The 18,668-nt window shown below is 36.5% G+C and overlaps 1 protein-coding gene across 3 annotated transcripts in view; it reads right to left on the bottom strand.

Moving 5' to 3' along the window:
- ULK4 (unc-51 like kinase 4) overlaps window positions 1–18,668 on the bottom strand; it is a 226,361-nt gene that overhangs the window by 38,620 nt on the left and 169,073 nt on the right. The window lies entirely within an intron of this gene.

The following is an 18,668-nucleotide window of genomic DNA, read 5'->3' as shown; positions in this document are numbered from 1 at the left end:
TGGAAGAGACTGAAGGCAATGATAAATACTTTGATATTTTAAGTTTAAAGGCAAGAAGAAACCATCTCTACTGATTTACAAAAGGGTGAAATAGCTGAACGAACAAGCCTGCCTATGACCTTGAATGGGGCAGACAGGTGGTTTCAGATTATTACCTCAATTAAATACAGACATTTTACAGAGCTGTTTCTCTGATAACTGGATAAATGATTACACGGGGAAATTTCATCCTGCCAGAAACCCAATGACCTCTCCAGTTTCTACTTGCAGTAATATCAGCATGTACATAATAATACATTTTGCTTCGAATCTGCTAGTTAAAATCCCATGCATTTAATCTAAAAATAAGTGGCCTTTTTTGGACTAACAATAGAAACAGGGGAAGGGGCTTGAAAGTTATTAAAGATCCACACAATTATCAACATAGATTAATTGGTGAAGTGTGTTCTTGGTATCAGAACCGCAATAACACCAACAGAAAAAAACAGCCAAGAAATGAGCTTTGAAACTCTCCAACAGTCTTTGTACCTTAATCTTTTGTACAAATCATCTTAGCATATTGTTTCCAAACAACATTTTTGTTTACAGTTTGACTGCATTTCATAAAGGACAAATATTTTAAATAATTAAAAATTAAGTAAAAGATTTAATTTAGGATTAATACTTTCTCTTTTCTGCTAAAACTCTTTCCCTACAATTATATCTCATTTGGCCTAATCCTTTTCCCTCCCCAGACTTTTTCTTTGATCAATAATCAATGTTAGTTTAACATAAATAAAAATCAGGGTCATTAAGTTAGGAAGGCAGACTCACCCAACTGAAACATGTATGCTGAATACATTCTTTCCATAAAACTGTGTTCAGCTTTACAGCCAAATCAAGGCTGAAAGCTTAAGCAGTAAGGTATCTACATTAGGTGGATAAAGGGAACCATTTTTTACATCTTAAATATTTTAAAAGTATAGATTACAATGCTACAACCACTATTCTGCCATTCAAAATGATAAAAATATAAGGTGCCACAAACCCATACATTTCCCGACTTGAAATTTCTCATACTTGCATGAAAACAGTTTACCTAACAGGCATCAGCTCCAGTAAAGCAAAACACTATTTGTTTTATAAATGGCCACTGCAAAAAATGTATTCAACTCACATTATGTTCTAACAATATTCATTGTTGTTTCCACAAGAGCTGTAAGAAAATAAACAACGGCTTTGAGTTTCATTACCAGTTCCCAAGTTTAAACAAAAGTCTATTTACCTGCATCTTCAACAAGCCTAAAAATTTTAGGATAGTATCTGACTTTTGCTTTGATATGATGGTCCATCCAGACCAAACAGTAAGAAATTGAATGGATTAAAACTATGTGAACCTGAATGAACATGCAAACAAAAATGTTTGCATAGACTACCCTCATCAGCGACGCTGCAAACATGCACTCAACAGAAGGCTGAGTTTCTTGGGAGATGGTCATGAAACTTTCCATAACATGGTACTGCTTTGTTCTCTCATCTGTATTTCTAGAACACTTGAGTGCAAGCACACCAATCAATATCAGTGACATTTGAGAGCAGGGGTACATTTTGAAGAGCTAAAAATAAATCACTGTAATAATATAAAAGCATATGAATTCAACTGAGAAATAAAAGATAGTAGATCACATATTAATACTATTTAAAATACAAGCTTTCAAGAGTTATGTCTAATTCTCCCTGGGTTTCAATGACAGTATCTGGTTAGTTTTCTTCTTTTGAAAATTGCAGGGTGTAACTGCACTTTTTGAGTATCGTACCTGTTTCACCTCTATATGATGAAGGGATAGCAAAAATCCCCCCAAGGTTAAGATGCTCTTGTATAGTGATATTTCTATCTGTTCTTTTCTTGCCTCTCCTCTTCCTTCCTTCTTTGCTTTAGATCACAGTCAGTTTTAATCCTATAATTAAACTGTCATTAGTGAGCAATTTCCACAATGTTAAAACTACAGATTTCTTAAACCTCAGTTTTCAAACGTGAGAACATGAAAACATTTATGGCTTTTTTCCTCTGTGACTTCACAGGAGTGTCTAATAATTATTATATTCCACATTTTAAAATTAATAACTATATTTAAGCAAAAGTTGCAAAGGTAAAAATGCCATCAGAGGGCAAACCTCTGACAGTGGCACTCAGAAATTTCTGCCCACATATTCAGCCAAGGTTTGGAGACTAAAGATGAATTAGGAAAGTACTATAAGGAGATGATCATGTATTATGTGGTATAATTCTAGAAAATTATTGACACCTCTAATTACTTAACTAGAAACAGCCTAATTTTAGCATTAGAATATCAAGATATTCTTACATAAATTATTTTATGCAAATCGAATAATAATTTATGAGAATATAACCCACTTAAATCAATGCCAATGATATCACATTTAGGTAAAAAGAAATAGCAGAAATGTGTCATTAAAATCACAAATGATGAATTTAGATCACAGTTGTAAGTTCCGCCTGGTGTTTAAACTGAATGTAAACTGAATGTTCGTAGAGGGCAGTGAGACTTTATGGTGCATTAGAAACTCACAGGAAAAGTAACAAAAAGCAAAGAGACACCCTTTCACCATCAACTCCCAAACAAAAAAAAAAAATACAAGTAACTTGAACAGTGGGTACTGAAGGTAGCAGCAAGCATTCAATCGCCGTACATGCCAGACTCACAATCATAGCTCCAGTCATATCTCAACACTTCCCAAACAAGTAACAGTTTGCTGCTTTTCTATTCTGTAACAAAAGTGAAAAATGAGGTGGTGGGGTTGTAAAGGATCTTTTTACAGACACGAGCAAGCTGAAGAAAGGAAACTTTGCTTCCTGTCAGGAAAGTCACAAGAAATCACTTAAGCACAGTTCTTTCTGTTTCACATTAATGAACCTGAAACATAAGCTCAAGGTCTTAATTTTGATAGTGACCCAAGTCCTTGTTCATTCATTCATCCTGCTTCTGCTCCAGAAAACCAGACTAAGATTCTGTTCATAGTCAGCGGCTATGACTCTGTGTCTCAGCACAGTGCTGAGTATGAGAAATAAAACCCTCTAGACAGAAATACGATCACAGCTAGAAGAGACATCTTGCAGCCAGCAAGAAAGCCGTGCAAGTCCATACCTATCTTCTCAGAAAGTTCACATGATAGCTAGAATTGCACATAGTGACTGCAAAAAAATATATTAAATTAATAGGACCAGTATTTTCTCTGACTGTTTTGGAGAATAATGTGAATCATCTTAGCACAATAGTGCTGGTGTGCCCCCTAGGCACACTGAAGACATGGTGGTCTTATTTTACTCCCAAAAAACCAAAATCTTTCCATTTAGAAGGCTCCTGGAAGATTCCCAGAGCTTTCTTTTACATCTTCTTCTTGGGACTTGCTGATGGCTACTCTGTGCTTGACCACATCTCTAGGCAAGACAGAAATAAGGGCACTGAAAACCTGCCTTGTTTTGCTTCAGGATGTTGTGTGTCAGCAGGGCACCTATGACAGCTGAAACTTTTGGTTTCCTCTTTGTCGGCTCTGAAATACTACCCATCCGATCACAGGAGCCAGAAAAAGGTGTGGGTGTTTCACTGTGACCTCCCCTCATAGTGCATGTACAGCAAGGAACATAAAGAAGCTGACCCTCTTCATAACAGGACTATTGAGCCCCAAAGATCCTTAAATACATAAACTAAGACCAACTATTATACTGCAGAAATCACTTTGTATAATGACAGAATTAGGGAAAAAATGTACATGCTTTTTTTTCTGACAGATCTTGAGTTGTTTATTCAGATGCACTGAAGTTGTCCAAATAAAAGAGCAAAAAGATGTACTTAAAACACCTCAGGTGCTATGCATAAACAACACACTGCAAGGAATTAAAAAAAAACCCAGACAAAACCAATAAAGAGATGAGATGGGAAGGTCTTTTTTTTAATATTTTTTTGGTATGAAATCTTACTTCCTGATCTAGTTCTTTAATAAAGATTATATCAGATATATTTTTTCTTTGTATGTTGTGTAATCAAACTGGTTTAGACATCTCCAATAATGAAGACGTTGCTACTATTATTATAAAGTCATATAAAAGTAGGTGAGCAGCTGTAGCCTAATAAACACGCAGCTGAACAAAGGAAACTGCTGACAAGCTGCAATCTTGTTTTAATGTAAATTCTCATGTGTTCACATCATATTTTAATTGTACACAACAATAAATAAGCTTCTGTCACTAGCAGTTTCTCATAAATGGGCTAATGCTAATCATCCCTCTATTTTCAACCACGTGGTTTTAGTGAAAAGATTAATGTCAGGAAAATAACACAAAAATAATGAGCTTTGCGAGCCACTTGAGTGGCAGAAAATATTATAGTTTTCTTCATTTGATTTTTCAAGTTTTATATAAAAGCTGTGATGACTCTCTCATAAGACATCTCAATATTCCAAGTATTAGATCTAGCAACATATTAATTATGTAAGAAATATATAACCTGTTTCCCTAAATTTTTCATCAGGATTGTTGCACTGGTGAGCAGTTGCTCACCAGTGATTGTTGCTCCAGTAGCATCACTGAATTTAAGGGCTGGTCTTTCTCACATCTGGAAAAATGTAATTAAATATGGTCAACAGATTTACCTTCTATTCTGTCCTTTGTTCTACAGATGGCGTTAGGTAACGTTAGTTTGGTCTGAAATCATTTGTATTAGCCTGACAAAATTATTTTAATGCCGACTAATGACAAGACACAGCATTTAAAAGAATGATTGTCCAGGGAATGATTAAGAAGAAAGGGCCCTTTGAGCCACTCAAGTGCTACAAACTTGCTTCTTTTCATTTTCACTCTTTTTGTCTGATTAGTCCTTCCAGTTACCTGTCTTAAGCTTCCAGTCAAAATCAAGACTGTACTGACTACGGTACAAACGTACAGCTTGAGACAGAAGTGATGCTTGCATTCTGTGGTGGCCCCGAGACCACATATACATGCTTTCTATACTGCAAGTGTGGCATCAGGTCTGGCTGGAGTGCAGCCCCACTGCATGGAGGAACCCGTATCCTCTGCACACCACGTGGGTTCACGTGTTTGCACCAGCTGCCTTGCAGAGCAATAGGGTTGATGGAAGACTGAGGGGCACAGAGACTATCACACCTATAGCTGCCTTATTAGTGAGGTACCAAGAGTTATCCAGCTGTCATGTACCTTGGGTGATTTTCTGTTAAAAAAACTCTTTTTGCTTTCTTTTAAACGAGTGGATGGGTAACAGTGCAGCTCACATGATGTTAGCATGATACCACTAAATATATTATCAAATCAAGTAAGGTTGCCAGAACTTCTCACTAATAATTGATTGTGGCTAGAAAATGTCCCTAGACCTCAACCAATTATGACACTATAATACAAGGTGGCTTTGGTGCCCCTTCTCCTCCTCTCTCCCTACAGTCTTCCTGAATGCATAAAACCTCACTGGAGCACAGACCCCACTACAGACATTACACAAGTCTAGCTCTGATCCACCTTCTTTGCAGAAGAGTGGGAGATGCATCCCTGTCCACCACAGGGGAGAAGACCAGAAAGGTACAAGAGAAGTGCAACCACCTCCAATCTCTTTCCTTCCTCTCTGCTGGAACAGAGAGACCACAAGCTGAACCCCTGTAAGTTGGGTGGGGAGCTGGATCAAAGCAGCACTATAGAGGGGACAGGCTGTACAGAGTGTGACACAGGATTCATATCATGCTTAAATCAATATATTCAGTAGTCACAAAATCTATTGTGTTTCATATTGTTTGGGAATTACATTCAGAACTGCAGTGCTTCCATGACACTGAGACAGTGTTCATCACAGCTTTATATTTCTCACCTTTAATCATTTCAAGACTTCGTTATTTTTCCTTCTCGCATACACGTATCCAGCAACAGCCAATGCTGCTCCTTTCATATTCCAATCCACATCCTGCCACCGTCCTCTGCACCTTGCCGTACTCCCAGATGTCCCAGAGTCATTAACTCACTGTCAGAGCGATTACATTTGCATTCTACTTTCTCATTCAAGTTCAACTAAAAGTATCATCATTTTTTAAGTTCCTGAAGTATTCTACAAGGTATCAGTCAAGAATTGAATAAAATAATCTTGGCAGATTGACGTTTGGCTGCTATAACTTTCTAGTAGAGGTGGACAAATTCAGTGTGCCTCATTTCAAAGCCATTTGAACTTTGTGGGTCAAAAGCTTGATTACATCATTACTAGGTTCATCTCCCATCTAAGTTTGTTAAAAGGGGAATGAAGAAAAAGACAGAGATACAAGCTTTAAAAACCAAAAACCTACAGGTGCTAGCTTTGCTTTTAGGATGACTATTAGGCTTCCCATATAGCTTAGTCTCATATCACAGCATCCTATTTCACTACATTTCATTTTCTTGAAATGTACAACTGAAAGAACTTAAACTCAAATGGAATTTAAATTGTTAAATCAAAATATTTAGCATGCTATAGAATTTCTGCTCCCCAGTCAATTCCTTGGTCTCTTCTTTCAATCCTTTTGTAAGAGAAATACTTTTTTTTTTTCCTAGGACATAAAGTAGCAAATTATTTGGGATTCTAAACCAGAGAAACTTTTTGTAGAGCTGATATTCAGGAGTAATTAGTATTATCAGGAAATTAGTTATCCTTTGGAATCTCTGCAACTAAATTTCGAAAAATAAGGTATTTCAAACTTTAGTAATTTCAGAAACTTTTAGCCATTATATAGATGGAAATAGTAAAAAAATAAGAGAAATTATAATTTAATGAGAAAATGTTAAAGGCTTACAGAATAGTATATAAGCCTAATAGGTGCACATACACAAGCACATAGCAGTATGCTAATGTAATTATGTACTCATGAGATCATAAATACTTATGCAAAACTAAAGTATGAAGCTGCAAGAAGGGAAGAGAATCTTGTTGAAACCTGCAGTGGTCAAAATGTAAGATGAAAGCAGGCATTTTAACATTCTTGCTCCTCCAGATTTCAACATCAATTCCCACAAAGCTTTCAGCTTTGTTTTAAAGGAAAAAAAAAAAATTAAGTTTCAAGAAAAATCAGGAGCATCTGGTTCAGGAGAGAAGAATCAAAACCATATAAGCAGAGGTGGAAATGTAGAATAAAAAAGACATGTCAAGAAAAGGATCCTAACAAATATAATGGCGAAGGCAATACAGGGACTAGAAGAGTCTATAAAATCATTCATTATTAAATAACATCACCTTCAAAATGTAATATATATTCCATCTTGGAACTACAATTACATGAATAAATTGCATGAGCATCTCTCTGATGTCATCAGAGCTCCTCAGTGGAGCAACAGTCCACTCGAGCAATCCTGAGGGCATATTATTTAAATCTTTCAATGACAGCTGTAATTTGCTTCTCAGCAATAAGAATTTTCCTCGCCAAGCTAAAAGAAATATTGCTATATTAGCAGAGTCAGGGTCACACATATCTGACTGATATATGGGGCACAAATTACTCTTAGACTCTTAGCCATCTTATAGTTATGGACTTTGAAAATAAATAGCATGCCATTACGTGAATATACTCCCATTTATATAGCAAATACATAAACTGTACTAATGGTTTAAAATGACAAGAGGACCCTGATCTTTATAAATAACGATTCCTTTTATGCTTTATGGAAACCTGTTATTTTATCAAGTATGCTAAAAATTAACCTTTTATAGTACTTAAATACTGCTAGTACTTTGAAGAAAAGTAGCAGTATGAGGATGCATTAATATACTCATTTCCATGGGAATTATTCCAATTGTAAAAGATTAATTTGTTTTTGAATTTTAAACCCAATCTGCTTTGTCCAGACTTTTGCTCTAATGAAAATAGGCAATACAGCTGCTCACTGAGGGGTCTTAGTTAAAATTTTAGGGCTGACTAAACGCTGCTTTACCAGTAAGCTCTGCAGAGCTTTCCTGCTCCAGCACTCAGGGCCCAGCAGCACTGAGCCCAGGCTCCCCTGGGAAATTCTGCTTTTTTATCTCCCCAAACCCATCACAGGGAAAACCTCTGCCTGGGGGACAGGTAGAGAGCCCCGAGCTGGCACTTCCCTGGAAACAATGGTGTCTTGCATGAAAAGCCACAAAGGAAGCATTCAGTTAGAATGAGCTCAAGGTATTCTGCCTTGATTATTTCTTCTTTTTTTCAGTGACAGAAGGGGACAATAGTAAATTGCAGTTACAAATCATGTAATTTGTTTAAACTGTTAGTCTCCTGGACCCCATTGTTTAGTATACATACCTCACATCACCTATATATACCTCACATCATCCAGACATGGCAGATTTTTATACACACATTTTGTTTAGCATAGGTAGGGGCAGATTTTGATATTAACTATCTTCTTCTCATGCAATTCTAATGTGCAATAAGTCTATTAATTACAATTACCAAGGATTTACAGCATAAAGATCAGATTTTCATCTACAAAATACAGTATTGTGCACTATGGAACATACCATTTTGACGTTTCAAGATAATACTGGCGTTATGCTCCACAACAGTTCTGCTGCAATTAAGTACACCAGTATATTTCCTTAAAAATGAATTTTAAATCATTGGAGCTATTTGATACTGTAAAATTACATGCATCTGTTGATCCATTTCTAAATGACCATTACATACTACTGGAAGAAGTACTCTTTTATTTATATTAAAGGATTTAGGCAATCATCTGCTTTTGATAAGACTGAGGATTGCGTGTCAACTTCGTTGCTCCTGAAATGCCCCCTTAAAGGTCTAAAAAAGCAAGCTGTGTAAGCAGAGTAGAGATGGTACAAAAATTATGACATATTCTTATGCTGCATCCTATGAACTCATCAACTAGGCATTGCATCCCAGAGAAAGCATCTGCTATCTGAAATTTAGGACAGTAATTCACAGCCCATAGAACACTGCATCACCACAAATTAAATTTGTTATAAATTTATAATGATGTTCGTATAAAAACATTACATTTTAATAGTTTAAAGAAGTAACAGCACTGGGCACTTTATAAATGTTTAACTAGCAGTCTTCATAATTTAAAATGTTGAGGTTTCATCACTGAAGATGCTGGATTGAATCAGTGTTTGAACTTGGGGAGGGGGGTCAGTTACTGTAGAAATCTACTGAAAGTCTAATCTCAGTGCACACAAAAGCTATTTTTAAACATAACCTTGTTTCAGAACATTTACGTGAATCATGAACTCATCTGAAATTGTGCAGTACCATGTTCATAATGCCCAGATACGGTTATCATTGCCAAGGATTAGTATGTGAGCATGGGCCCTCTGTTGGGGAACTTTGAAAGTATGCACTTATTGATAATGAATACGTCAACCAAGCATTAGATGCAGGAGATATCCATGGAAAAAAACCTTTAACTGTTTTGTTTTCTTTCATTGCATGTATATTCTGACTGATGCTTATAAAATAATTTTCACCTTTGATCTTTCCAACAATCTCTAACTCCTTAAACACTGCCTTCCTTTTGCTTTATACAGTCATATTGCTTGATCTCATTATCACGACCAGCATACTTTTGTTTTATCTGTGTCATACTTTTACTTATGATTTCCATCTGACAGACAACCCATATGTGAACTGCTCTATCAGTCTATGTGTCTCCTTTGCCTAATTCATGTGCCTCAGAGTCTCACATTCTCATGGCTTGATGGCCAAGGACCGTCTCCCTCTACAATCTAACCCTTTAATCACTCCAGCTATATTCCCTGTTTATCCGCATCCATACACTGATTATTAAATCAAGCTCTGATTTGCTCATGGCAAGGTTTTTGAGAATTCCAGCTCTCAGCAGTGCTCCAGCCTTATAGGGCTGAAGAGGGTAAGAATCTAGACAAAGCAAAACACAGCTAATGTTTGTCAGATGCCCTATTAAAGTGCAGAACTTGAAATATATTTTAAAAATCAATAGATAGAAACATTGGCAAGGAAAATAAGGGAGCACTGAGGATTAACAAAGAGGAAATGTCAAGACCTTTTACTCTGGCTGTGGAGTACTAGGTGATTTAGAAGTCAAAGGAAGGGCCACTGCTTTCCAGTAGGGAATCTAATTTCTACATTAGATTTTCTCCTGGTACATGGTAGCTAAAATTTTACTTGCATGCTGAAATGTAACAGACTATTTCACCCTCAGTAAACTTGTCAGCAAAAAGACTGAGTTTAAGAGAATAGATGTAACAAGAAAGCGAAGTTTTGTCGAAGGGTTTGCAATGTGAGTTTGTAAAAAGTCAGAGTAAACCTGGTTTCTATTCATACCTGTATCTCATCTTCAACATAGGCAACCAAAATCTTTCAAAGCTCTTTTAGTTTCTGGTAACGGCCTCACATGAAGATTAGATGAAGACTAAGGATTTTGAAATACTTCTGCGACCGTAACAAATTTAATTTGAGATAAAATGAAGATATTTTTGTGTCAATAAACAGGAGCAACTAGATAAATTCCCATTCCTGCTTGCACAGAACTGAACACTGACCAAGGACCTGTTTCATCCAGGACAGTCATCTTTGTGTCAAATTATTTCCTATTTGGGAGAGTCACTTTCATGCAATTCCTTCAGCTTATTTTGAATACACAAAACAAGCTGGATTGCTCTTTGGAGAAAGAAATGTCTTTTTACTATGCTTGTATTGAGTTTACCACAACTGGGTCCTGGTCTACAGGCACTAATGCAATTCATTTATAATAATAACGAAAGCAGCAGCTACTGTGCATACACACCGATTAATGCTACAAGACCCTGGGAATATGTGTGACCTGGTATTAACATTCAAGCTGAGAAAATGCTTTTAATAATTTAATCCTATTCAATTGGTGTTGGTAGATCCATGTTGTTGATATTTACTACTCCTTATGTGAGGACCATGAAATATTTTGCAAATGTTAAACAGCACAGTAGCTTATGAGGGTGAGTAATATTTAACATAAAGCTGCTAGGACAAAGCAGAGAGTAGAAAAGTAGGAGCCATCCAGCTGTATATTAGAAAGCTGTCAGCATAAAAACAAACAAACAAAAAAAAAACACTAAGGAAAAATTAAGGAAAACCATTAAAACAGCCCTCCACTTGAACTTTTGGGGTGGGAGTGGGAGAACTCAATATATGATTTGCTAGCAAAGCAGGTGTTTGTCTATGTGGTGGAAATACCAGAGGAAGGATAGTGTGCTCTCTTCAATATGGAGAAAGTACTTCACAGTTACAGTAGAAACACTGACAGCAAATTAGTCATTGCAGAGGTGCGATCGTATAAAACAAAACAGCACCTCTAGATTAAAATAACCATGGATATTCCAGACATATCACTCACCAGCTGCAAAAAGGTGACCTAAATCACATCAAAAGTTAGAAGTCCCAGTACATATTTCCTTAACCAAAAGTTTCCAAGCTATATAAGCTCCTGTATAACCCCCAAAATGGCAAGTTAATTGCATAAAAAATTCCTCACCATCTGACTTTATGTATCATTATCTAATGTTTTGATTTTACCACAGGTTATATGAAGCCTAGTATTTTTAATAGAATAGGCTCATGGAGCTAATTCTCACAGCTGTTAATAATATCTTGACACTTTGAGTTAAGAATACCCCAGGTCACATAAAAAAAGGAAATACACTATGTTTATGGTTATACATACACAGGGATACAAACTATACTACATAAAGTGAATTAGAGCAAGTGTAGTCAGAGAAGTACAAAATTCACACTGCAGAAGAGGATTCTGACAGAGCCAGAAATAAGTGATCCCATAAGCCTGGACAATCTTATTGAGATTTAAATATTTGCCTTTTCCATGAGAAGAAATAAGCAGAGCATTCTTGTACCATCCAGTACTTTGGGCAAAGAAATAGCAAAGTTTTCTGCAATCTGGTATCAACCACAGAACTTCTGGACAGGATCAAAAGTGACAAGATAGAGGAAGATAAGTATTCCAGGGACTGCATCAGTGACTGAAACTTACCCATGGATACTTGTTCTGTTTAATTTCATAAGACAGAAGAATAAGCACCAGAAAGAAAACTCATCAGTATATAATTTCAGAATGCTGCGCTTAAGAATTTTGGCCAACTGAAAGAAGGATATTGTAAAATTCAAAGAGGTAAATGAAAGGGTAGGCTAATCAAAAACAGAAAAGGCCTGTTAAAATTCTTTCAGTGCTCTAACCAAGTGTGTAAATCTAAATACCAAAATATTCTTCCCTCTCCTCCAGTAAAAACCATAGGATGCAAATGTCAAAAAAAGAGAAAGTCAAGGGCAGCGCTAACATGTTGTACTACTTTTCAGCATCCTGAAAACACCACCATGAGGTACACAAAATGTAAATTAATTTAGCCCTTCACAAGCTACATAAGCCAGGCACACGCACATGCCTCTGAGGGGAAACAGTGTCTAACTCTTTCAGATGAAAAATGAAAATTCTTATCAGAGCTATACAGTGAAAATTTGTGTCCTGGATTTCAATACACAGAATGTATTAGTCAAGTTAAAATTAATCATGTATACTACTATAAAGAATGCCATTGGATCTCGAATGATAATCACATATTGGATATGTGTCTGGATACGTGTATACATGTGGACACATATATACATACGTGTACTGGGTATGTGTATATATCCAATCACATATTGCATATATATCTCACATCTGGATATCCCAAGTATTGCTAGACATACATTTTCATACAGGACTTTAAAAATGTGCTTTTTGAAAAGCTATGTTATTCTTAATATCAAGTAAATAATTATAAACTAAATAATACATATTCTATGACTTGGTATTGCTTGTAGAATGTCTGAGAACAAATCGGGATATTATTAAGTTTTGACTATTCAACAATCACACTATCATTGACTAAATGTCTTCCTTCTTAGTGCTACTGAAAATGCTTTACTAAGCTTAAAAAAAAAAATCTTCCAATGGGGTTTAATGATGAAAGTACAATATTTCATTGTCATGAGAATCTGGTACAGCCCATAGGACATTATAAACTGAACACAAAGTTCAAAATACAGCTTAAGTGAGATTTTTTAAAAATCCAAATTACTCAGATAAATTAGCCAATATTACCTCAATTCTCTGCTCAGGGAATCACAAAATACAGCAAAGGGGCTGCGCCGCAAGAGAGCTATGCATGCCAAATGCTGAATTTCTTTAAATTCCACTACACTAGCTCTACTTAAATCATTGTTTAATTGTTGCTTAAATTGTATTACGAGTAATTGTGATTAGCTGCACTCACCTTCTGAGTAATCTAAATCAACTTTTCTTAACTGTTCACTGTAAACAAAATATATTGCTTCTTGACCAAAGGGAAGGCCCTGGCCCAGCAATTGCAACTCACAAATATCCCTGCCGACTGCTAATATTCCTCAGGGACTTTGTAAATATTCTTTTTTGGTTTTGGAAAAAAAAAAAAAAAGGAGTATCATTAGATTGCATTTCAGTCAAAATACATGCAAAAAGCTATATTTAAAAGCTTACTTTGTGACTAGATTGAAACCCAGAAGTGGAGGAGAAGGAGGAGAGGCGTCCCTGGGGCAGTTCCCACACAGGGCATGGCAGTGCCAGGGTGGAAGGCTGCAAAGCAATAGTGGGCGCTGGAGGCGTCCCCAACTCTCATCTCTGGGGCCTCTCTCCAATTTCATTAAAACTCTAAAATAAAGGCATGTCAGAGTGTGTAGAGGGAGCTTCCCCACACGGCAGAAAGGGTGGAGAGGCGTTATCCTTCCCATGTATTTGCTTCAAAGCATTTTGAGAAACCCATCTTGTTTATGATCTGCATAATATATCTTAATGTTGATTAGTTTTTTTCTTTTTGGTGAGATCTTAAGTTGTTTGCGTCGAACCAAGTGTTTCATCCTACCCAAGGACATTATTCTATTAGATTGAAGCCAACAAAAGATGGTCTATAAAGAAGGGGTGCAGACTTGGTAACAACTTGAAAATAAGAGACTAATACTAATGAAGGATAGATATTGTTCATATAAGAGTCATTCGGATTTTAAAATTATATACAATTTAAGGAAAACATATATAACAACACATGCGTTTATAGTGAGTACACCTAAACATGTCAGCAACCCACAAGTGAGGATTGTATTCACAGTCTAACAAACATCTCTGTTATAATGTTATTCCTTAGAGCAATGGAGTATTATGGATTACCTTAGTAATTAATGAAATTAATTAAAGGTACGCTTAAAAGATTCAGGTTAGGAGAAACATGCATAAGATGCATTTCTCCAGCTAACGGAGCTTATTTGAGAGCGCTGCGCGCTCTCGACAGGAGATATGCCAACAGGTTTCCCCAGCTTTGTAAGATTCTGGGAAAGCAGACTCTGCTGGGAATTGCTGCACAAGCACCTCCTTGTGGCACTGAATCCTCAGAGCTGAAGCCGTAGAAGGGATGCTATCTGAAAATCTCTTGGGATTTTGCTTCACCTTCTTTGAAGGAAGCTCCCTGCACGTGTACTTGCAGGAATCTACTGAGGAGTAAATCTCCAGCAAGACGTTTGACTTTGAGAGGGACTACAGGATTGCTACCCTAAATCCAACACTTGTGCTACCCAGACTGTGTATCTCTTCAATCTTTTCCCACAATGCATGATCCGTGACTAATATGAGGAACTAATCTGGGAACTATCATAGTAAAAGTATATACATATATTTCTATATATAAACACACAACTCTCGAATTCAGAAGATGTGAACTCAGCCCATCTCTGTATAAAACTCAGGATGACAGAGTTACTAATCTACATGACAGAAATACTTAGGGAAACATGACTTGAACAATATTTTAGACATAGTGATCGGTGGTTCCCCAGGCTTTGGTTCATTGGAAATAGGATAGTAAATCTTCCTGCAGGTATACAGTGATGCCGTCGCTGTAGCCCAAACTGGCAAGGAAAGCAAATTGGTGTTCAACAGTCCTATAATGAAATTAAAGTTACAGATCTTTGCACACAACTCAAGTATTGCAATTCTAGCCTTAACATCCTTACTACACAGACTAATACAATTTGAGAAATCCTTATGTGTAACCCCCACAGGTTATCTGACATGCAGATGACAAATGTCATCAAATGCTCACAAATAAGGGATGAACAACTTTTTGACAGTTAAGATACACAAGTTAGTGAAAATGAGGTTCTAGAAAGATGATCAGAGGAAAAAAAAGGTGTGATTTAGGTAGAATTCAACTATACTTTCTGACAAGTAGCTAAGGTAAAACTCACAAAAGTTCCCTCCCCACAGTGAGTGCAGAATTGCCTGTTAAAGCCTGATGCTTATTCATTTTTCTCAGAGGAACTTTTCCTTATTACTAGATGGAATAAAAAGTCTTCTCTTGTTCTGAAATTTGATACATTTTATTTCTCAGTTCCCAGCTGTAATCCCACAGTGATTATGTGTCCAGTGGAGATATATTTGCCAGCCCTGTAAAAGTTCTGGTGATAGTCACTTGCCTTTACATTGCATACTAGATGGTAAATTGAGACAGCAGGTAGATTTTTTTTCCTCCGGGGAAACAGAGATATTAAAAACTTCTCAGTAAAGCAGGCAAAAATTGAACTATTTGCTTCCAAAATGAAAATTTCTTCCACTTCACAAAGAAATACTTTAATCTAGATGATTTACTGGACTGTAATAAGATTCACTATATCTTTACAGAAGAGATGAAGCGATAAGATAGTGATTTCTGTAGAGGGTGGCAGAAGGGGCTCCAAGAATCAAAGAATGGGAAAAGATCACTCTCCTGATGTCACTGATCAGTTATACAAATGCTGTTAAAAAAGATGGACACTATCTGAATAGCAGTATTGTCTAACCCAAGATGAAGCAACCAGAACAAGAAAGTTAGTAAAAGGCCTGAAGGGGGAAAAAAACCAAAACCACCAAACCCCATTGCTTTGATTCAATAATTTTATTCTGTCTCTGTCCATTATTTTGATGTCAGTGAAAGAACATTCTTGAAAAAGACTTGTTAACCTGGGCCTGACAGAGCCAAAAGCTTTGAAAGCTAAGAGGTGATTATAAAAAAAAACCAAAAAAAAACCAGAGAGAAGACAGTCAATGCTGCCTCTTTAAAGCTTTTAAATGATCCTTACTTACACAGTTACAAAAGTCAGCTCAAAGCATAGTTTTTTCTGGTTTTAACTCCTAATGATTTCTTTTCACAGGAAAATAAAGCCTACAAAAAGGGCTGTTCATGGTGATTCCATTAATAAGTCTGTACGAAGATTCCCCCCACCCCAGCCTATATCTTTATTTCTGTTTAATAAGTGAATACAACAAAATTGTAGGGAAAAAAAAAAAACAATGAAGAAAGCATTGCAAGAAGATTATATTGCCCTGCAGTCAATTTCTTGATCAAAGTTGACAACAAAAAATGACTACTAAAAAAAATCAAAAACAAAACCAAAAGAACCTCAAAAGAAACCTCCAATTTTGTCCAAAAAACTCCCTCCAACCACTGGAGATAAAACAATGAATGAATACTATTAAATTAAAACAACACATAGATATAAATTTCCATTTCATCACAGAATCACAGAATGATATGGGGTTGGAAGGGACCTCTAGAGATCATCTAGTCCAACCCCCGCTGCCAAAGCAGGTCCACCCAGAGCAGGTTGCACAGGAACATGTCCAGGCGGGTTTTGAATGTCTCCAGAGACGGAGACTCCACCACCTCTCCGGGCAGCCTGTTCCAGGGCTCTGCCACCCTCAAAGTGAAGAAGTTCCTCGTTGTGTTTAGATGGAACTTCTTATGTTCAAATTTGTGCCCATTACCTCTTGTCCTGCCACTGGACACCGCTGAGAAAAGACTGGCCCCATCCTCTTGACACCCTCCCTTGAACTATTTATAGGCATTGATAACCATCAAGGTAAGGTCATCTTGTATGTCAATAAATTCTGTGACATGCTTTCAACTGAAGACTGAAGTTGAGACACATGTCTCCATTGGCTTACTGGCATCATATGAAACACCTGGACAAAGATTAACGAGTCATACTGCTAAGCCTTTCCTTTATTTCGAAAAATACATGCTATAAAGGCAGCTATTATATAAACACATCGAATTCTTTTTTGTGTATTCCTGTCAGACATAAGTAATACCTGTGCTTATAACAACAAAGTTAATGGGACCATAGCTTGGAAAGATGCTCTGTACAAGCGCTGATTGGCAATGATGGAAACTGGTGCACTTAATGATCCCTCCATTAAAATATTGCTCAGATATTTAAAAACAGAAAAAAAAAAAAGAAAAAAAAAAGAAAAACACTGCTCTAGGCTTCAACATTCAGCACGAACAGCTGATGTGGGCTGAATTCTTCCTAAATAGATGTGATTATATTTCAATGTCTTTTATGATTATGACAATTTTGACAAGATAATAATCTCCTCTGAACAGGACTTTTTAAGGTTTAGAGAAATAATGTAAGATTTATTAAATAATCTGTCAAATTATCTATGAACCCTGCTTTCAAAAGAAATCCTATGATGTCATTAAAATAATTACAGAAAATCTATGCCTGATACTATAAATAACAAGTACCAGTATCACTGGTATTCAAGGGAGGGATCTAAAAGTACAGGAACTTGCAAGATTCAAAAAGTGATAGTATAGCTTTGTTCTTTTAAGATAATCAGCAGAAGTTTCTGCGTTAAACATCCTGCATGCCAAGGTCAACTTTTGAACCATAGTCTTCAAAATGGAGGGAAAGGAAACAAGTCTGTAGCTATGCTAAAATCAAATAACCCAGATATGTATATTGCAGCCTTCTTTCTCATTCCTTCCCTCACATTTTGTTGCCTCTTTTCTCTTACTGCTTTTGGGGAAAAGCAAAAACCAGATCTACACAGCCCAACAATTACACAAAAAGAGAAGCACAAGTACAAGCAAAAATCAATAGTAAGTGTCTTAAAAAAAAAAAAAATCTTTGCTGAAATCCTCTTTTTAGGAAGAGCATGAGAAAATAAAAGGAGTGAACCTGAGATGATGTCAAGAATGAGAGAAATTATGAATTTTAAATATAATTTCAATTTCAATTTTATATTTTCATGCTTCATTTAGGGAGAGATAGTAGGACTGAGCAAAACTGGGAAGAAATGTATGGTGTTTACTTTCCTGTGATATAAACACAGGAGACAGAGGACAAGAACATCTCTGAAAGCTTTACAAAAACAGTTGCTGCTTCTTAACTCCGTAAGTAGGATGATTCCTGCTGCCATTGATTATGGCCTTACTCTAGCAGCCCCCACCGCACTTGCAAAATTCAAGCATCTTCTGCCTCTTACACTGGGAAAGTTACCCTCTTTTAATTGAAAACTCCTGCTTTTGGAGAGTAAAGGGTGAAGTAATCAACCAACGCAAGGTGACAACGCAGGCAAAGTTTCGTATCAAGACACTTTTAAGATAAAAAACGTACTATTGTCTGAGAGAATATTACAGATACAGAAGGTTTTCCACCTAAGCTACTTGAAAGAGACAACACTGCTGTTGTGCCACCATGTCAGAGCATGACAGAACTGAAACTCCTGTCAATAACATCACCAGACTAAGCCCCTGCACGATTCCCATGGGTTGGCATTCTCATTACAACCA

This window comes from Numenius arquata, chromosome 7 (genome assembly GCF_964106895.1).
Source record: "Numenius arquata chromosome 7, bNumArq3.hap1.1, whole genome shotgun sequence".
Classification (NCBI taxonomy): Eukaryota; Metazoa; Chordata; class Aves; order Charadriiformes; family Scolopacidae; genus Numenius; species Numenius arquata.
The sequence above is the reverse complement of the archived record's forward strand: the minus strand, read 5'-3'. Positions and strand labels throughout refer to the sequence as shown.